At 42.9% G+C, this 21,350-nt stretch overlaps 1 protein-coding gene across 3 annotated transcripts in view; it reads left to right on the plus strand.

Annotated features, from left to right (window-relative positions):
• The window catches only part of TIAM1 (TIAM Rac1 associated GEF 1), a 448,677-nt gene that overhangs the window by 191,826 nt on the left and 235,501 nt on the right, over nucleotides 1–21,350 (plus strand). Inside the window, exon 1 of one of the 3 annotated variants that reach the window (XM_032277049.1) lies at nucleotides 17,719–17,949. The exons of the other annotated variants lie outside the window; for them this stretch is intronic. The gene's annotated coding sequence lies outside the window, so the exon portion shown is untranslated. Of the gene's footprint in view, nucleotides 1–17,718; nucleotides 17,950–21,350 lie in introns of those variants that run through there. 3 annotated transcript variants of the gene reach the window in all.

The raw sequence follows: 21,350 nt of genomic DNA on the forward strand, positions 1-21,350 counted from the left end.
GAGGAAGAAAAGGAGCCGGTAGTGTGTTTACTGCCCATCAGTTCCCAAACTCAGGAGCCAAAGGTGACATGTTTTTCATCCTCTGCTAATGGATGGATATGTTTCTTTTCATCTGGGACATGCATACATTAAGTAACATCTGTGTGGTCATGGCAGGAATAAGGTAACTGGTTTCCTGCTTTTTACAGTGTGACAAAATAAGAGTTGCTTTTGAATTGAATTGGTACGAAATTTCCAGTTATACAGAGAGGCCGCTCATGAAAATTCTAGAGTGGCTATTTTTGGGTTCAGCTCATTGATCCATTGAAACTGAGCATCAGATGTTGCTTTTTAGGTCTGCTTTTGTGGTCCAGAAGCAGTTTAGAGAAGGTAAGTAAATCCAGCTTCAGGGTAATGAGTATGGTTTACTTTCTGTGACCTCTGTCAGTCATCCCAAGGGCATAATATTCATGGCTGTGATATCAGATACGGGATGCCTGGTATCGAGGTGGTTTGCCCTTCATGTCAAACTTTGACAGTGAAATCTTGCGGTTGTTGGGGAGTGTGGTTTGATTCAGGGACTATCTCTCAAGCACCTGTTATGTTCCACATACTATGCCAAGTGCTGAAGATAGAGAAATATGTAAGACACAGACCCTGCCAACAAGGTGCTTCCTATATCCCAGTGGGCAAGATGTCCATGGAGAATTAAGCAATAAAGACAGAAGGAGATGTACATACAAAGCACAGAATAGAAAATGTGTGTTGTGTTAGATCTCTTCCCAGGGTGTGCTGGTGAGAGCTTATTTCCTGATCACTATCTTGAGTGACTGGAGATTAGGTCTGGGGTCCTCAAATTCTGGCCTGAGCACCAAATTCCACTAGTTCTTGTGTTTGTAAGATACTTGAATTAAAAATGTCTTTTACATTTTTAAGGGGCTGGGGGGAGAAGAATAATAATTGTTGTCATGTGAAAATCATATGAAAGCCAGATTTCAGCATTCATGAATAAAGTTTTATTGGAACAAAGTCATTTTCATTTACTTACTGTCTTTGGTTGCTTTTACATAACAAGGGCAGAGCTGGACAGTCACAATGGAGAGTATATGTCTGGCAAAGGCTAAAATATTTATCTTGTTCTTTAAAGAAAAGGTTTACCCACTCTGGAATGTGTCATTACTCAACAATTATGGTGTGGTTGGCCTGTCCTCTGTCCTTCCTCCCCCATCAACACATACCATTTTTTACTGGGTCCATCTGTCTGTCCATTTGTCCATCTGTCCATTCATCCTTCCATGATCCCTGGCCATCATGGTGTCACCTATTCCAAGACTTGTTAGTAGAGAATATAGAACTCTTATTAACGATTCTGTAGTTAGAGCTGCGCTTTCCTCTCCATCCATGGCTGATGTCTCAGTATTTTCTCAGTTACACCATCATATGCTCAAACATAACCTCCTCCCCTCCGTCACACCCACTGCAGTTGCTGGTGGGTCATTCATTGGCTCCCTCTGCAGAGGCAGGAGTGCAAGCGAGGTATTCAGCATCTGCCTTTAGGAACAGGACATACTGTGAAGCTTACCCTGCAATGACTTAAGAAAGCGTGCCTGTAATCTCAACTACTTGGGAAGCTGAAGTGGAGAATCGCTTGAACCCAGGAGGCAGAGGTTGTAGTGAGCTGAGATCACGCCACTGCACTCCAGCCTGAGCAACAGGGTGAGAGTTGGTCTCAAAAAAAAAAAAAAAAAAAAAAAAAAAAAAAAACGGAAAGCTACTGGCTAGTGCTACTGTGAATATGTTTTTACCTTCCTGTAAAATGCTGAAATCACAGACTTTATTACTAGGACAATGGAGAAATGTATAAAGTCGATGCAAATGAGGCCAGGAGGCCTGTGTGTTGGGCAGATGTGTCCTGGGGCTGTTTTGTTCTACATGTTACCTCATAGGTGTTTTTTTCTTGAAATTGCACACCACTGGCCAGGCGCGGTGGCTCACGCCTGTAATCCTAGCATTTTGGGAGGCTGAGGCAGGCGGATCATGAGGTCAGGAGTTTGAGACTAGCCTAGCCAATATGGTGAAACCCTGTCTCTACTAAAAATACAAAAAATTAGCTGGGCATGGTGGTGCGGGCCTGTAGTCCCTGCTACTGAATAGGCTGAGGCATGAGGGTCACTTGAACCCAGGAGGTGGAGGTTGCAGTGAGCCAAGATTGTGCCACTGCACTGCAGCCTGGGCAGCAGAGGGGTACTCTGCCTCAAAACAAAAACAAAAACAAAAACAAAAAAACATTGAACACCACTGAATCTCTCTTTAAGTAAAACGCTTCAGCAAATATATAGGAAGAGGTCCCCCCCCCCCCTTTTTTTCCTGTGGTTTCATTGCATGTTGTGTGGTTTTGGAGGTACTTCCTTGGGCTGCCCCAACCAACCAGAGCTTCCTCAGAACCGGAGAGCTGTCTTTCGGAAGGACTCTTAAGATTGTAATCTAGATGCTAGCAAAGCATCTCCAGCTGCTCCATTTTTAATTCTTAATTTGAGAATGATCAGCAGTTTCACAGAAGAGAGAAAAATCTAAGACATTCATCGTGTGATCATTCAGCATTTGGAAAAGGGAAAACGAGGACTGATTGAGGTAATAAACAAGGATGTTAATCAAGGAGAAGACATGGAAGGTGCGGTTTTAAAAGACATCATTAGAGGAAGCTTAGGGACTAACAAGACGTTTTTGCACATATATGTGGCATGGAGGAGTGTTGTGGATCACAGGAGCAGATCTTCTCTGCTTCTTACCCCTGCAAAACAACATCAGCAATGAAACCATTTAAAAGGCCGGTTGTGGTGGCTCATGTCTGTAATCTCAGCACTTTGGAAGGCCAAGGCAGGCAGATCGCTTCAGGCCAGGAGTTTGAGACCAGCTTGGCCAACATGTCGAAACCCTGTCTCTACTAAAAATACAAAAATTAGTCAGGCGTGATGGTAGGCATCTGTAATCCCAGCTACTCAGGAGGCTGAGGCAGGAGAATGGCTCGAACCTGGAAGGCGGTGGTTGCAGTGAGTCGAGATTACACCATGGGACCCCAGTCTGGTGACAGGGTGAGACTCTGTCTCAATAAATAAATAAGGAAAAAAAAAAAAAAAAACCAAAACCAAACAAACAAAAAACCCCACAAAATTCTGGTCCTGTTAGAATGTTGGATTGCAAGGATCAGAAACCTAAGTTGATTTAGGGCCAAAGTGGGAATACATTTGGCTGTGTATCAATCAGTGTAAAGCTGGGATTAGGGGACGGTTGGACCCAGGGAAGTTAGCACCATCAAATGCTGTCTTTCATCCCTGTTTTCCCTGGATTGGGTTAGTTCTTTTCAGGCCAGCTTGAACCAAACAGAAGCATGGCTGCCAGCAGTTCTAGGCTGACATCCTCAGGTTTTTTTTTTTTTTTTTTTTTTTGCGACGGGGTTTCGCTCTTGTTACCCAGGCTGGAGTGCAATGGCGTGATCTCGGCTCACCGCAACCTCCGCCTCCTGGGTTCAGTCAATTCTCCTGCCTCAGCCTCCTGAGTAGCTGGGATTACAGGCATGCGCCACCATGCCCAGCTAATTTTTTGAATTTTTAGTAGAGACGGGATTTCACCATGTTGACCAGGATGGTCTCGATCTCTTGACCTCGTGATCCACCCGCCTCGGCCTCCCAAAGTGCTGGGATTACAGGCGTGAGCTACCGCGCCCGGCCGACATCCTCAGTTTAAAACAAAAAAATTCCCAAGAAGTTTTCTGATTCGCTAATGTTGGTCGTGAACCCACCTCTGGACCAATCACTGTGTGCAAGGCTCAAGGTTCAGATGATCTCAGCTGGATCCTGTGCCCATCCTGTGGTTAGGGATGGTGGAGAAATATGGAGATGCCATACAGAGGAAAACAATCACAAATAAAGGGGGGAAAGGAATGGTCCCTTCCACCAATCCTATGCAAAAAACACCCATCAGAGAACTCGATGCCCTGTATCTGATAGGGTATCCTAATCAGAAAATACAATGATGAACCACCTCACAGTATAAGAAGGAATGAGATTGAGTGTTCTCTGCCTTAAGGGGTGGTGGACTAGCATTGCTTTAAAAATAATTGTCAGCTGGGTGCGGTGGCTCATGCCTGTAATCCCAGTACTCTGGGAGGCCGAGGCAGGCAGATAACTTGAGGTTGGGAGTTTGCGACCAGCCTGGGCAACTCATGATGAAATCCCTACTAAAAATACAAAAATTAGCCAGGCGTAGTGGTGGGAGCCTATCATCCCAGCTACTCAGGAGGCTGAAGCAGGAGAATCGCTTGAACCGGGGAGGCACATATTGCAGTGAGCCAAGATTGTGCCACTGCACTACAGCCTGGGTGACAAAACGAGACCTTTTCCCAAAAATAATAATAATAATTGTCACCATATTAATGGGTAATGGATCTATGACTTGAGGAGAAAGGCGAACGTTGGGTGGCTGTTCTGAATCTCTGGGTTCAGTGTGGAGTAAGTCAGCTGTTCCCTTCTCACTTACTTTCTAGCGCTTGTGCGTTGGAAGTGTCAAGTCCATAACTCATCCAGTCCAGTGACATCAGAGAGAGTGGAGGGAGAGAGTGGATGTACTGAACTCACTCTTATGCTGCCTTCATTTTCAAATAAAGTCACAGTAAAGAGTGTGTGTGTGTGTGTGTGTGTGTGTGTGTGTATATATATATATATATTTTTTTTTTTTTAAAGAGACAGGGTGACAAGCTGTCACCCTGTCAAGCTGTAGTACAGTGGTACAATCATACCTCACTGTAACCTTGAATTCCTGGGCTCAAGCAATCCTTCTGTCTATCCTCTGTGGTAGCTGGGACTACAGGCATGAGCCACTGTGCCCAGCAAAGGAGCATGTTTTTATGTCAGTCATATATGTATACTTGCATGCATATATATGTGTATATATATAAAATGCATGTATACACCTGTTCTTTCTATCTATCTATCTATCTATCTGTCTGTCTGTCTGTCTGTCTGTCTGTCTATCTAATCTATCTTCCTTAAAGGAATCCATGATAATATTATCTACTATTAGTTTAATAGTTGGAAGAGGATAATGTCTTAATGAACTAAATTTCACCTTTAGTTGTCTTATCTGCCGTTAAATGTCTTACTGATTAGGCTTTTGAGAGATTTAATGAAGCAGCGATATTTATACAGGATTTAAAATCTATAGCCAAAATCTAAAAGGCTTTCTTATTTGGGGAGGGGTTACTATTCCCTGGGAAATACTGGCCTACAAGATAATTTATGTGGATTTTATTAACTGTTTTTAAATTGTGAAACATGCCACACATTAAGAACAGTCCACAAAACGTGACTATGCAGACTGCTGGGTAATGTGGCCGTCACCAGCTTCAGAAATGCAACCTTGCCAGGCCCCAAGAAAGCCTCTCTTCCCATCCTGAATCACAGTTTTCTCCCTCCCTCCTAAAGATAACAACTGGGCTTGATTTTTATGGAATCATATTTTTGCTTCTTGTCACTCATTTAGTACTTGAGTGTACGTTCTTAAGCCCTGTACTTTAATTTTGCTTGTTTTTGAACTGTGTATTGGTGGAATCATACTTTATTAAGTATTCTGGGTCTGGATTTATTTCCTCAACTTTTCTCTTGAGTGTAGATCTAGTTTGTACCCTTTAATTATTACATCATTTCATGGTATAAATAGGCTATAACTTCATAATCTATTTTACTGCTGATGATGATTTGGGTTAGTTCCAATGTTTGGCTATTGTGAATGGTGCTACAATGGACTTTTTTTTTTTGTAGCACTATACATTCCCTAGCACTCCTGTGCAGGTATTTCTTGGGGTGTATTTCTAGAATTGAAATTGCTGATTTTTTATCTTAACTAAAGTGGCTGACCCAATTACACTCTCCCTAGTAGGATAAGGGAGTTCCTCTTGCATCATGCCCCCAGAAAACCTTGGTGTTATTAGTCATTTCAATTCTAGCTGTTCTGGTAATAAGTGGATTTCCTGGTTTGAATTTACACTTTGTAAATGTGAAAAATCAGTATGACCAAGCTCCTATTCATGGGTTTATTGGTCATTGCAATATTTTCTTTTGTGAACTGCCTGTCAAATCACTTGTCATTTTTAGTTGGTAGTTGATGTTTTTCTTATTGATTTGTACAGTGTGTGCATGTGTGTGTTTTAACCTATTCTGCATAATATCTCTTTGTTGGTTGCATGAGTTTCAAATATTGTCTTCCCATATGGCTTGCATTTTATTGTCTTGTTTATTTTTTAAGTAAATAAGTTTTTATCTGGAATGTAGTCAGAATGATCAGTTACTGGCTTTTTAATATCTGTCCTTTAAAAAAAAAATCCTGAGGTTACCCATAGTTACCGTGGATTGCAAAGTCTTATATAAATTGGTGCTTTGAAGCCTTCCTAGATAATACAAGGACATTAGAGTATATTAACTCCTTTTGTTCTCTACTGGATTTTAAGATATTGTTATAGTAAATTTTTTTCTTTCATACTATTCTAAACATCTAAGACATTATTGTTAATTATTATTATACTTCTGTCTGTCTTAAATTATCTTTATTTCTGCTGCATATAGAATTCTCAGTTGGCAGTGATTTTCTTCAAACACTTAGAAGACACCAGTTCATTATCTTCTGGCATCTGTTCTTGCTGAGAAGTCAGCTCTCTGCCTCATTGTTGCTTCTTTGTATAATAGATCATCAGTCTCCTTCTTGCTGCTTTTATGGTTTTTCTCTCTGCCTTTGGCTTTCTAGTTCTACTGTGACATGTCTAGATATAAATATATTTTTATTTATCCTGTTCAGGGTTTATAGGACTTCTTGAATCTATGGATTGGTATCTTTGTTGCATTTTGGGAAATTTCCAGTGTATCTCTTCAGTTTAGTTCTCTTTTTTCCTTCATATTAGATCCTTTCACTGTATTATTATTATTATTATTATTATTTTTTTTCTTGAGATGGAGTCTAGCTCTGTCACCCGGGCTGGTGTGCAGTGATATGATCTCGGCTTGCTGCAATCTCTGCCTCCGGGTTCAAGTGATTCTTCTTCCTCAGCCTCCTGAATAGCTAGGTGTCCACCACCAGGCCTGGCTAATTTTTTGTATTTTTAGTAGAGATGAGGTTTCACTATGTTGTCCAGTCTGATCTCAAACTCCTGACCTCATGATCCACTCACATTGGCCTCCCAAAGTGCTGGGATTACAGGCGTGAGCCATCACGCCCGGCCTTTTCGCTGTGTTTTCTATGTCTCCTGCCTTCTCTTTCTTTCTTTGTTTTATTTTTGTCCCTTTACGCTTCATTTGGCCAACCTAATGTTGTGAAAAGAAAATACTGTTTTTTCACTCAATAAATGTTTATATTTTTAGGTCCTACTGTGTGCTAGGCAGTGTACTAGGTACTTGGGATACTTTGGTGATCAAAAGAGACAAAGATCCTTGCCTTTGTGAATTACTATTTAAAAAATAAATAATTGTTTCTTAATTGCAATGAGTTGTGTCTTCATTTTAAATTAATTAAGTTTTACTTAATGATTTAGTGTTTTGGAGGTAGGAAATGATGTTTTAAAAAAGCAAAGTAGACCTGTTTTGGGTGGGTGGCATGGTGGCACACACCCATAGTCCCAGCTACTTGGGAGGCTGAGGCAGGAGAATTGCTTGAACCCCAGAGGCGAAGGTTGTGGTGAGCCGAGATCACGCCACTGCACTCCATCCTGGGCGACAGAGCCAGACTCCATGTCAAAAAAAAAAAAAAAGTAAGATAAAATATTCAGCATGTGTATAAAGGAGAGAAAAATACCTGGGCGCAATGGCATATGCCTATAATCCCAGCACTTCGGGAGGCTGAGGTGGGCGGATCACTTGAGGCCAGGAGTTTGAGACCAGCCTGGCCAACATGACAAAACCCTGTCTCTACTAAAAATACAAAAATTAGCCATGTGCGATGGCAGGCGCCTGTAGTCCCAGCTACTCAGGTGACTGAGGCAGGAGAATTGCTTGAACCTGGGTCGTGGAGGTTGTAGTGAGCCGAGACTGTGCCATTACACTCCAGCCTAAGAAACAGAGTGAGACTCTTTCTCAAAAGAGAAAAAATAAATCAGGGAAGTAAGAAAGGAAATGTGCCAGGGATGAGGAGTGGACGTGGTGGGGTGGGGCCACTGGCCAGGAGGACACCTTCATGGAGAAGGTGACGTTGTACAAAGACTTCAAGTCTAAGGTCACCTGCATATGCAGAAGAAGAAGAAGTTTACAAGGGACCAAACAGACCAAGTTGTTTGCATGTCCTTAAGAAAACGAAAACCGATATTCATGCCAAAGGCCAAGAATATTGTTTTTGGTTACTGAAATGGAATGAGCCAGTAGTATCTGTGTGTATGTGCCAGTATGTGTCTGCCAGACAAGTAATGGGCAGTTCATTAGCTGCTACATTTTTTTTTTGGTGATGGGGGAACAGTGTCTGGTGGGTGTTTCTGCAGGAGACTGCTGACCTCAGACCCAGCCGACCTGACTAATTTTTGCCAATGGAAAGTTATGTGTGTAAGGGATTACAGCTGTTCTTTAATGGGCTGAGTTCATCTGCGGCCAGAAAAAGAACAAAAGCTCCCAGGGTACAGGGCTTTGGGAGGGGTCAGAAGCCTGAATCATAAGCCTGAGCCTAAGCAAGGTGAGTGAAGTTGCTGAGGCTGAGAAAAAGTCAGAGAGGGCTGATCTTGGTGTCCGCCCCATCGCAGCGAGGATCTCAGCTGGGCAGGTTGTCCGTGTTGTGGTCCCATGCTGAGAAATTCCCTTTCTCAGAAACTAGGCATCCGATGGTAGAGTGTTGAGCTCTGGTGTTTTAGGTGATGTGGTGAAGTGTTTGTTAACTTGCTGGCTGAGCCTGCTCCACACAGTGTTCCTGGCACCGGTACCAAGAGTTACACATGTGTATCGTCCCTGTGAGTCACCTGTCATGTTTTACCGGGAAGTTGGGTGGTTCAGCTGCAAGAAAGATTCTGTTTGGTATGGATTTCTTTTGATTGTGACCCAACATTAGTACTTCAGGGAGGTATTATAAATAGGTCAGTATAAAATATCCCCCAGCAGTTAATTATCTCAGTCCAGAGTTTGAACTTGCCTCTTCCGGCGGCGGGGGGTGCGGTGGGGGGGGCTTCGTTCTGTGAAAGGGCCTCGTGAATACATGTAGGAGCCTCCCACACATCCATTATGCATATTATTTGCCTATTGTGCAATTTAGTTGGCTCACGTTAGATACCTTGTTCACTCACCTTTCTCAGACGGAGTGATGATTAACTTCCAGGAGCTTCATGACAAACCTTCAAATATGTTGCTTGCCTGCCACATTTGTCCTTGAGAGGGGATGAGGTTCTCCATGAGTAAGTGTAGGCTTTTGGAGTAATACTCAGCCCTCTGACTGTGAGCCCAGAAGCTGAGATTCATGAAACAAAAGGTAATGTTTAGTAATAATGAGGCTCGGAATTGGCTGATGCCTGTAATCCAGCACTTTGGGAGGCCGAGGTGTGCAGATCGCTTGAGGTCTGGAGTTTGAGACCTGCTCAGCCAACATGGTGAAACCCCGACTCTACCAAAAATACACAAATTAGTTGGGTGTGGTGGCGGGCGCCTGTAATCTCAGCTACTTGGGGGTCTGAGGCACGAGAATCGCTGGAACCCAGGAGGTGAAGGTTGCAGTGAGCTGAGATCACACCACTGCACTCCAGCCTGGGCAACAGAGTGAGACCCTGTCTCATAATAATAATAATAATAATAATAAAAACAAATAAATCGAATGTAAGGATGATAAGATTGTAGCCCAAATGCAGTAGTGAGGTTGGAGAAGGTTGGGGCCTCAGCTTCACAGAGACTAGGTTAGAATTTTAGGCCTGCCTCTTACTTGTTGAGTGGCTTTGGGCAGTTCATTTAACCTCTCTGTGCCTCAGTTTTCTTTGTCTGTCAAATGGGACTAGTAGTAAGTAGTACCTTCCTGAGTTGTCATGAGGTTCAGATATAAAATTGAATGACCAGCCCCTAGCCTCCTGACTTTCACAGAGAAAGTGCACAGGAAATGTCAGCAACTGATTGTCATCAGAGTTGTCTTCACATAGCTTTATGAGGGAAATTCTCCTATTCCCATTTTACAGGTGAGAGACTGAGGCTTTATGAAGATTAAAAGATTGGCCTGCAACTGGAAGAGGAACTCCTGGCCGATCCACAATTCTCACTTAGGCTGCCTGGCACCCCTGCTTATGTCTTAACTCCTGAAATTACCACGGGTTGAGGGTACACCTGAATGTGGCCAGTTACCATGTACCATTTAATATTTGCAATTAAGAATTTGGGTTTGGGCTGGGTGTGGTGGCTCACGCCTGTAATCCCAGCGATTTGGGAGGCTGAGGCGGTCAGATCACATGAGGTCGGGAGTTCGAGACCAGCCTGACCAACACGAAGAAACCTCATCTCTACTAAAAATACAAACTTAGCCAGGCATGGTGGTGCATGCCTGTAATCCCAGCTACTCAGGAGGCTGAGGCAGGAGAATCGCTTGAACTCGGGAGGTGGAGGTTGGGTGAGCTGAGATCGCACCATTGTACTCCAGCCTGGGCAACAAGAACAAAAACTCCGTCTCAAAAAAAAAAAAAAAAAGAATTTTTGTTTGATTAATTTCCCATTAGGGTTCTGGACTCCTATCTGACCCTTTTTGGTTTCTTGATCTGCTTTGCAATTTGGGATTGGGATGGGTTGGTGGAAGCCAGCTGTTCCATACAGCTGTGACTCCATCATACTGTGCAAAGGTGTGCCTTGTTTTATCTTTATAATTGTGAAAGATTTACCTTGATAAATGAGGCAATGTCATTTTATCAGTCATCTGGGTGTGCGAAGATCACGGTGATTTGACAGGGAGAGTTGGTTTATGGAAGGCTTTGTTAATGTGCGTAAAGCTTTGATTAGTTTTGTTTTCAGCAGCAACTTTTTTGTTACTTTTTTTTTTTTTATTGAGGCAGAGTCTTGCTTGTTGCCCAGGCTGCAGTGTAGTGGCATGGTTACGACTCACTGCAACCTTCGCCTCCGGGGCTCAAGCTATTCTTGTGCCTCAGCCACTTAAATAGCTGAGATTACAGGTGTGCGTCACCACACCTGGCTTATTTATTATTTATTCATTTATTTAGAGATGGGGTTTCCACTGTGTTGGCCAAGCTGGCCTTGAACTTCTGACCTCAAGTGATCTGCCCACCTTGGCCTCCCAAAGTGCTGGGATTTTAGGCATGAGTCACTGCACCACACCAGCACCTTTTTTTTTTTTTTTTAAAGCTACATATATTTGAGCCAAAAAGTTGAAAATTATATTTTTGGAATCTTCTTTTAAAAGTTGTAGTAAAATGCATATAACATAAAACTTGCCATCTTAACCATTTTAAAATATACACTTAAGCGGCGTTAATTGCATTCACAATGTTGTACAACCATCACCACTATCTATGTCGAAAACTTGGACATAAGTGGAGTTACGCAGTATTCGTCCTTTTGTGTCTGACTTTTTCACTTAACATAATATTTTCAAGGTTCACCCATGTAGCAACACAGATCAGAACTTCATTACTTTAAATGGCTAAGTAATATCCCATTGCAGAGATATGCCACATTTTGTTTATTCATTCCTCTGCTGATGGGCACACAGACTGCTTCCATCCCTTGGCTATTGGCTCAATGAATAGTCACAGACAATTGAAAATGATGGTATTTTGTGGTGTTAGCAGAGATGCACTTTCTTATTTTTTATTTTTTTGAGACACCGTCTTGCTCTGTTGCCTAGGCTGGAGTGCAGTGGCGTGACGTGAAAACATTGAGAACATGATAAACGCTAAGCTCGTTCAAGATACAGGGTTGGCTTATTTCCTGACTGAAAATTGTCTTGACATGTTTCGTGCCCATTTGTCCGTTTACAGACAGTGTTGGGCATATGCCCAGTACAAAGCCTGTTAACCCACACATTCCATTGCCAATAGGCATCTATTATTTTAAGTTCCCATTTTACTGAAGGGTAGGCAGAGTGGCTTGCTCTTCGTTATTCTGGTTGTCGTTGGAACGTGGACTTGAACCGGGTCTTCTCAGTTTGTATCCTTGCTTCTCTCATGACCAAATGAGGCCTCCCCAATGGGACACTCCCTGACCCAGCTTTTTCAAGAGGCTATACTGAGGATTATAAAGCTATCCTGGCATTCTTTGAAGAAAAGGCAGGACTGAAATTAGAACTTGACCTTTTAGCTTCTTAAATTAGTTATTCTATGTTATCTTGTGTCTAGTGCCAATGGCAGTTATTATTGTTTATTGCTGCTGAGCAGGGAGGTATCTGAAAGGTTCCCAAACTAGGAAAAACTTAGATGCTTTTACCCCCGCGAATACATGCACCATTTGTACAAGGCACCCGGGGCCCTTGAAATCAACAGCCTTACTGTGTGTGTGGGTGGGACAGCATCTGGCCCCATATGGTTTATGGTTGGTAGGAACTAAGAGCTCATGGGCGTTTCCTCGGCCTTCTTTGTCACCTTTATCCTCTGGTTGCACTTCCTCCCTTTTCCCTTCATCCTTTCAGTCACAAACCTGGCTTCACTTACAAGAATGTGGGCCATCGAGGAGTGCTGACCCTCTTGGCTTTGACTTGTTAGATGAAAGTTGTTCTTCTGTAAGGAAATCTAATTTTGGGGGTGATGAAAGCAATGGGGGCTTTAAAATCATGGAAACATATAATTGGAAGATAGAACTCAGAAGGCAGAGAAACTTAAATCGAACATCATCATTTTATGGTCAAGGAAATTGAAGCCCTTGGATTTTAGGGAATTTTCCTGCAATGCATTCTGGAGATGGTGCTTAACAGCTATGAGAGTTTCCTGGCCTCTTTTGGCTGGCCCTCTATTTTTTAAGAGTATCTCTATGTATTTGTTTTTCTGTTTTCAGATAGGGAAAACTAGGTAAAGAGTCTCTGAGTTTGGTTGGCATAAGGTTTGCTTTGAAGTTGTAAAACATTCTTGCATCAAATCAAATTTAACGAACTGTTTTTGTTTTTTTTAATTTGCCTTTAAAAGGTGAACCTTGTTTGTCTCTCAGAGAAAAGAAAGACCCCATCCAGGGCTGAAACAGGTGTTTAAAGTGTTTTCAAATGTGGCAGTATTCTTGAGCAGACAGACTCTCAGATCACCTAGCATGGGAGTGGGGGGGGCTGGATCCATATTTAGACCTTTCATCAGTTTCAAATATAAAAAATTGATTTTGGCAATCAGTTGGCAGTCAACCACAAAATGTATTTATGAACAACCGTCTGCATTTTCATAGCCATTCCAAATATGGATTCCATTAGCAGGATCCGAATTTGGAACTGCAGTTATGCTGGGAAGTCGTGTTTGGATTCAGGTGATTTGATGGTGTTAACACCCCTGTTGTGTATCACCTAACATGAGGAAGAGCACACTCTTCCCTGGCCTTGCTGCTGATAGGCTGTTGCTAGGTGACATAGGTGAGGACGGGTTTGTGCCAGCACTTCTTACCTTGTGGTTGTTCTATGAAGGTTTGAAAAGGTGCAGGTAAGTTCCGTGGGTGATGGCTTCAAATTCACAGACCTTGAAGACACCTTGATTCCTGACCAAGTTGGTTCTGGAGATCCTTGAACAGCAATCCAGAAAATGCTTGCTTTTGGAAGCCATCTGTGTCATTGAGAATGTGATTTGAAAGGAATTTTAAAGGCCAGCTATTGTAGATCTGTAAAGAGAGATTGAGCAAGCTGAACACTGAGTTGAAATTTTTGGAGAGAATAAGCTTACATAAACTCTCCATACGTTTTCATTTCTGAGTGTAAATCCACTTGACAAAGGGAGAAAGAAGTTCAACGCTTTGTGACCTTTTCTCCACGTACCACATATTGTTTGCCAACATGAATTCATTTTTTGTGTGGTCCCCTTCTGTCTGTTTAGCCAGCTTTTGTGCAAATACCCACTAACAATTCAAATCCCTTCTAAGGCTGTCATGGTTTACAGTTTCTCTGAATGTTCATGCATAAATCTTTTCTTTTGCTGCGATGTGTATTATTTTTGTATCATTCAACATCATCCCCAGGTTCTTCCCGACCTTGAGAAATTACAGTAACAACAAAAGTCAGCTGTGCTCCCCCTACTGGTTGCATTTCTTTGGTGCAGAAATAGTGTACATTCGTGTATAAGTTCATTGCTGTTGATGGGGCTTGGACCTGTGTTCATGTTTTCTTTTCCTAAATTTGCATAACTTTTAAAAAGCAAAACTAGTGGTTTTCAACACCGCAGGTTAAGAAGCTGGTACTTTAAGAGGGATAGGGCATCTTCCTTCCTGCCCACTTGTCTAGTAGTGTTGCGGGGGAACCCACAGCTTGGCATTCTTCCTGGACAGGAGGACACAGCCCTTCTGCTATAGGAGTAAATTCTCGGAGGCTAAGTCCTGCTTCCCTTTGAGGCCTGAGGCCAATGCCTGGGGCCTCTCCAGTTCTGATATTGGAGTTTCACCTGTATCAGGTCAGCCCTTCTGTTCAGATCTGTGAAAACCTGCCTGCCACTATATGGAGCCAGCGGGGATTATGTAATGTGTTCACATGTTGCTCAGACTCTTGATCTCAAGATATTTTTCTTTAGAAGCATCTACAGGGGACCTTTTACTTTTAGACCCAAGAGATAGGGAAGAAAGTGGGGACTATTTGGCTTAATCCAACACGTATGTATTGCATCCCCATCATATATGTGGGTTCAAGAAGATTCAAGATGAGCAAACCTTCTGTTCCCTGCCTCCCCCAAAGGAAACACTATGTAACAACAAAAACAGCTCTTCTCTCCCTCCATGCAGAAATTAAATAATAATATCAGAAAGAAGGGGGAAAAAAGTATATGGCCTCCCAGAACTAAAAGAAACCCTTGTTAGGTAATCATGAGACCAGAAAACCTGTAGGCAAGATGTGTTAGCCCACTGCTCTGACCGCAGACTTTGTGGTGCTTAACTTCCTCTTCCCATGAGTGATCTGTAACATTCTTTTCTATATGCTGTAATGAGATGAAGCGCCTTCCTGTTCTGAGTGGGGTACTTCCAGCGTAGTCTCGTGATTGTCAACGGAGAAATGACTGATGGGCCACGATAAGCCCGCTTTGTTTCTGTATCTGTCACATCTCTCTCTGCACACTATGTCAGCTTCCCTGAAGTAGGTGATCTCTGATTCTCAAACCAGTGCCCCCTGGCGCTACATCCTCTTCCTCCCACCCCTTTCATGAATGTTTTCATCTAGATTCAGCGTAAGTCATTAGCTTGATGAGTGCATGGATGCCAAGGCTGCACCCAAAACCATGGGATGCTTTCCTGCCTCTGATATCACTCAGTGTCTGCTTTCTTCTGAGCCCATACGTATGGTTCTCAGCCATTGAATGCTGCACAGTGGAAAAGGAGAAGTGTTGTTTCATATTTTTATAAGTCCGTGGAGAGACCTTTCAAATGGATAATGCTATATGGAATAGATGGAATACATTAATTAAGTGACAGGTGAGAATGAAACTTCTAAATTGGGGTTTCTCAGCAGCAGCACTATTGGCATTTGTGGCTGAAGAATTCTTTGTCATGGGTCCTGTTTTATGCATGACAGGATGTTGAGGAGCATCTCTGGACTCTGCCTACCAGATGTCAGCAGCACCTCCAGCTGTGACAACCAAAAATGCCTTCAGATATTGCCAGATGTTCCCCAGAGGCAAAATCACCTCCAAATAAGGACCGCTGCTCTATCCGGACAATCTTCTCTTTCTTCATTCTGTTTGTTTGTTTATTTATTTTCAAGACAGTCTTACTCTGTCACCCAGGCTGGAAGTGCAGTGGTGTGATCTTGGCCCACTGCAACCTCCACCTCCTGGGTTCAAGTGATTCTCCTGCTTCTGCCTCCTGAGTAGCTGGAAATACAGGTGCACACCACCACGCCTGGCTAATTTGTGTATTTTTAGTAGAGATGGAGTTTCACCATGTTGGCCAGGCTGGCCTCAAACTCCTGACCTCAGGTGATCCACCTGCCTTGGCCTCCTGAAGTTATGGGATTACAGGCTTGAACCACCATGCTCATTTCATTTCTTTTAGATACGTTTGTGGACACTTTTGTTTATTTCCTTAATTCATTTTTCAAGTGATGATTAGATTTTCTGCTTATACCAGCCTTTATGTGAGTTACCAAGAATATAAAGATGAACCAGGCATCTCTTTCTTCATGTTCATGTGCATATGAATATATATGTGAATATATGGATATATATGAATATATATATATAAATATATATGAATATATATCCATATATTGAGTCAAGTTTAAATGTATCTGAAAGTTCCCTTTTTGGAGTATTGTTTCTGGGCTGTCTCCCTGGCTGGCATTTGAGTCATTATGACTTCTTTAATGAATGTTGTGTTTCTATTTTTGTAGCCTGTGTCTTTGGGTAAAGTTCCTTATAGCATGGATGAGTATCCTTAGTTTTTGGCACAACTTTAAACCTTATGAAATGATAATGCTCTATTAATCTGTCAATTTCATCCATGAATGCTTCAACCATCTCAGATATAGCTTCTCACTTGTCACTTTAGATTTACTGTGTTCTTCTTTTGTGATTTCTTTTGTTCTCTTTAACCAGCCACCTGAAGCTTCATTTAACCTGAGGTCATTTTAAGTTTTATTTAAGGAAACTTCTGTTTGGAAACCAGGGTCCAACACAGTAGAGAGGTGTCCATGGCGTGGCTTCCTGGTGAACTTTAAGTTAGCATGTTCCTGTTAACATTTTTAGAAACTGTGATACAAAAATTGCTCATGGGAAATGAAATGTGGGGCATTTTCTTTCCAGGGGGAAGGTAAGAGGGGTGTATTTCAGCGAGGAAAAGGGTTGCAGATAGTTTTCACTACGTTAATAATTTTAATTTTTTATGCTTCATGGTGGGCACTTGGGTGTTCATTACATTCTTTTCAAATATATGGAGTGTGTGTGTGTGTGTGTGTGTGTGTATATATATAGATATATATTATTATTATTTTTTTGAGACAATCTTGCTCTGTCGCCCAGGTGCGATATTGGCTTACTGCAACTCTGCCTCCCAGGTTCAAGTGATTCTCCTGCCTCAGCCTCCTGAGTAGCTGGGATTACAGGCACGCATCATCACGCCTGGCTAATTTTTGTATTTTTAGTAGAAATGGAGTGTCACCATGTTGGTCAAGCTGGTCTCAAACTCCTGACCCCGTGATCTGCCCACCTTAGCCTCCAAAGTGCTGGGATTACAGGCGTGAGCCACCGCACCTGGATGTATATTTGAAATACTTTCTAGTACATATTAAAGGAAAGGCAGCTAACTGAAAGTTTGGTTCCTATTTTTCTGCCCTTCACTGGTTTTCAGTAGATATTTGGGAGTCAGGTCTCCACTTGATGAATTACCCACGTTTCTTCCCGTGAAGGACTTGTGGGGGGTGCTTATGTAATATTCCCGGACTTTTACATCTTTTAAGAGGCGCTGCTTCTTGCCATGTGCTGTAGAAAAATATTAGTCACTTGTGCTTTGTGCAGGTTGAGCAGGTTCATCCGTAAAATGGTTAAGACCTGTTCGAAATACATTGCTCCCAAGGATGCGGTGGGCAGGGTGCTGGGATTCTGAGTGACAGCCGGCGAATGCCGGAGAGAAGAATTAAATTGGAGAGGGAGGCGGAGAGGAGGGAGGTGATGGTGGGAGGAGGAAGGGAGGAGCGACCAACCCTCTCCAACACACCCAAGTGACCAGATTCATCATAGCACGAAACTTCACAAGTTACACCCACTGCCTCTTCCAGCAGCCGGGGAAGGCTGCTGCTTCCTCATTTCTGTTACTGGAAGTTTGAGAGATGTGAAGCCAGACGGGAGAAACGTGCGCGCCTTGTTGAGCAGGGGTGAGCTTGAATTTTGAAATCGATTCTTTCCACCGGCGAATCTCTGTGTCGGGTGGTCGGGGGCGGGCAGCCGATTGAGGCTCTGGGCGAGGATAGGTGAGAGCCCTGAGCTGAGCCATGCAGCTGGGGCGGGTGAACCGTGCGCCCCGGAGCCCCTTCCCAGATCGAGCCAGCGCGTCTCCAAGCTGCTCGGCGCGCGTTGCCTGCTGAGCTCCGGGGACGCCGGCGACGTTGGTTCTGGCTCCAGGGTACAGAGATTCGGGCTTTGAAAGCTTCATCTTTCCTCCTTGACTTCTGTAAGCGAGGATCATTGTATGGGATAGGGGGTTGGGGAGGAGACCGCGGGATCCTCTCACCCACCCAGGATGCGTCCTGCCCGGGGCTGTCCCGCTGCGAGTTGGGTATTTGCAGGTCAGTGCTATTGAAAATGAACCCCATGGCAGGCTTGGGAGTCAAGGGAAAAAAAAGTTCCGAAGAAATATTCAGAAGCTGTGGCTCGCGACCGCACCTGGATGGGAGTCCTGGAGTGAGACATGGGAAGTCTCGGATTTCTCATTAATTTTATATCTGATTAAATTAGTTCGGCTCTAGGTTCCTGGCTGTGGAGATGTGATTTGTTTATCTGGAACATTTTTTTTTTTTTTTAATGTCTGTCTTTATGTGACAGCTAGGCTTATCTTTGGATTGATTGCCTAAGTCAATTTTGGGTGGGGTGTGAGAGGAAGTTTGGGTGGAGGGTGGCACTGGGGGCTGGGATCATTGCAAGTGACAGTATGTTCCAGCAAAGGACAGACCTGGCCCAAATGAGGCTTCTCACAGACAGGCTATAGGTTTTATTTCAAGCCTGGAGCTGGTCAGTGGGCTTCCATTGGGCCTGGATCTGAAGGGGTCAGATGGAGGCTGTTGGGTTAACTGTTAATGATTGCAGTTATTTCCTACCTGATCAACAATTTAGTAATATACCAGCAGCTGGAGCTGGTTTTTGTTTCTCGTAAGCAGATCCTTCATGATAATGTTTACAGAATCGTCTTACTTTTAGGGGAAGAAATGAAGGTGAAAAATGTGTGGCTCCTGTTGTATTTATAGCAAGCCAAATGCTGTTTCCCGGGTCTGGGGTGGGTCCAATCAGAAAAACATCAGTAGCTGATTTTATCATTTTTCTAATATCAAAGTGGAATTGCCTGACTTTCTCAGCATACCTTTCCTTGAACTTTGGGGGTCAGGAGGCAGGCTGCTGGGCCACAGTTCACTTAGCTTGCTCTGACTCGTGCTTCCTTGAAGTTAAAGATACAGATGGAAAGGAAATTACTTTTAAACCATATTAGACGTGGCCTAGGGAAGGACAACAGGTTGTATGATCCATTGCCAGAGCCCTGAGTTCTAGCTGGTTTTGGGCTCAAGAAAGGACCCAGTGGCAGGTAGATGTGAAATTGATGCTGACAGGAGGCTTGCGACCCACTCCCTCAGGCCCCCACCCCCCAAGGAACCTTTAGTAACTCATTTGACACTAAAGACAACCAAACTGGATCTCATGATAATGCTGGTGAAACTGACTAATAGAGTTTTGTGGAACAATAATTCTTAGCTAGAGAAAGGGGAAATGCATTATTCATGGAGCAAAGGTTTTTAGATATTGTCACATGGGACTGTTAGAAGATACCATCATGCGGGCATTTGAAATTGGGGTTAATGCTGTTATATGACCATGCAGATGTGAGAGAAAATGGCAGTTTCTGTATTGTTATCTTTTCATATTGTCTCCCCACCTCGCCCAGTAAATAAGCTGGTTCATCTCTGGTTGGTTGTATTTTAAATTTTATTCACTTATTTCTTCTTTTTAGAGATGGGGTATTGCTCTGTTGCCCGGGCTAGACTTGAACTCCTGGGCTCAAGTGATCCTCCCACCCCAACCTCCTGTGTAGCTAGGACTGTAGGCTTGCGCTCCCATGTCTGACTATTTGTTAACTGTTAATTTGATTAATAGATACCAGACCATTTACAGAAATTTTCCCATTTTATATACAATTTCAGATTTATTGGTATAATGTTGAACATGATATCCTCATAATATTTTTAAAGACGATAGCATCTGTAGCTATGTTTCCTTTTTCATTCATGGCGTTGTTTGTACCTTTTCCCCTTCAGTCTTGTTAACATATTATCAATTTTATTGGTCTTTTGGAAGAACCAACTTTGGCTTTTGGTGGTATCTTAATTGGAATACAAACAAAGGCCACCTCCTTTCTTTTCTTCTTTTCTTTTCGAGATGGAGTTTCGCTCTTATTGCCCAGGCTAGAGTCCAATGGCATGATCTTGGCTCACTGCAACCTCCACCTCCTAGGTTCAAGTGATTCTCCTGCCTCAGCCTCCCAAGTATAGCTGGGATTACAGGCATGCACCACCACACCCAACTAATTTTTTTTTTTTTTTTTGTATTTTTAGTAGATATGGGGTTTCACTGTGTTGATCAGGCTGGTCTTGAACTCCTGACCTCAGGTGATCTGCCCGCCTCGGCCTCCCAAAGTGCTGGGATTATGTGAACCACCACGAGTGGCCTGCCACCTCCTTTCTTGAGTTTATATTCATTTTTAAAATTCTGCCCCGTGGAACTCTGTCAAAAAAGGCCTGAAAACAGCCTTTGAAAATAAGCAACTGAGTTCCTTAGCTGTAAGTAGGAGGTCACCATGTATTTATCTTTGTATCTGTGACATAGATTATGTTTTTTCAGTTTCATTAAAATATGCCTTCTGTTCGTGAACACCATACACAGTGGACCAAATTGTTCCAAGGTGGGTTTTGTGTTTTCATTGAGGCACGCCCCGTGATATTGTTCTGGGAAAATGTAACTAGAGTTTACATAAGACTTGCTGGTAATTTAATGTGAATTGTAGGTACTTTCAACCCACTTGACAATACAGATTTACCTTGTACAACAGCAGAACGAATGTGCTGTAGTGACTCAAGAAGACACTTCATTTTGGTTCATATTTAATGCATGAGTCTGAGCATTTTAAAGTTGTCTCAGAACAGACTCTTTCTGCGTATATCAGAAACGATGCTGGTATCAGAAAGGCCTGGCTTTGAATTCCTGTTCTACCACTTTAGGCTGTGTGGTCTCAGGAAAATTGCCTACTCTCTCTGAACTTGTATTTCCCCAAATGTGAAATGGAAACTGATTGTGAAGTTCCACTATGAATTCAGTGAATAATGAGATTTCATTATGAATATTCACGTAAGGCCTCTATCCCTGCTTTGGCACAAACTAGGCATTTAACAGTGACATTGAGTGTTTTCAATGCAATGATGAACGTTTTCTGCCTCCGACCCTTTCTTGTCCAGTCTCCAACCTTCCCACCTCTCTCCATGCCTTTTTTCCAGTAAGGCAAAGTTACTGCAGTAGA

Source organism: Sapajus apella, unplaced genomic scaffold (genome assembly GCF_009761245.1).
Source record: "Sapajus apella isolate SASKATOON/1434 unplaced genomic scaffold, GSC_monkey_1.0 scaffold8, whole genome shotgun sequence".
NCBI lineage: Eukaryota > Metazoa > Chordata > Mammalia > Primates > Cebidae > Sapajus > Sapajus apella.